The sequence below is a fragment of the Penaeus monodon genome, chromosome 27 (assembly GCF_015228065.2).
Source record: "Penaeus monodon isolate SGIC_2016 chromosome 27, NSTDA_Pmon_1, whole genome shotgun sequence".
NCBI classification, from domain to species: Eukaryota; Metazoa; Arthropoda; class Malacostraca; order Decapoda; family Penaeidae; genus Penaeus; species Penaeus monodon.
In genome coordinates, this window is record NC_051412.1 from 5832054 (window position 1) to 5832502 (window position 449).

Genomic DNA, 449 nt, shown 5'->3' on the forward strand with positions numbered 1-449 from the left:
GCGGACGTGTCACACAAATTCTACAAACTAATGTTCATAAATGATATACGAAATCAATTACACGAAACAAGCGATAAATTGCACCAACAAGAAAATCATCTTATCATTGAAATCGTGTCATTAATATAAACATCCTTATTTCATGCAATTAAGAGTCTCGTTCCCCTGCAAGACATAAATCAACAAGCATTTAATAAACAGATAACATCTCTGATCTTTCGCATAATATGTAAGTAATTACCCTAATCTTTCTTTCTGATTAATCAAGATGGTGAAATTAGCATTTTTCATGAGCTTCTTTCAACGCCGCTTGATATAAATCACTAAGCTCAGGCAAAGAAAGTAAGCATAGGGATTATTGCTTTAATATCTCATTGCATTTTTCATCATAGATTGCAACCAACGAATGCTAGCTCGACAATGTACTTGTTGGTCGTTTTTTTTATATT

General features: G+C 32.5%; 1 long non-coding RNA gene across 1 annotated transcript in view; it reads right to left on the reverse strand.

The window, feature by feature from the left end:
- Positions 1-449, reverse strand: part of LOC119590553 — an 89034-nt gene that overhangs the window by 60463 nt on the left and 28122 nt on the right. The gene's annotated exons all lie outside the window — the stretch shown is intronic.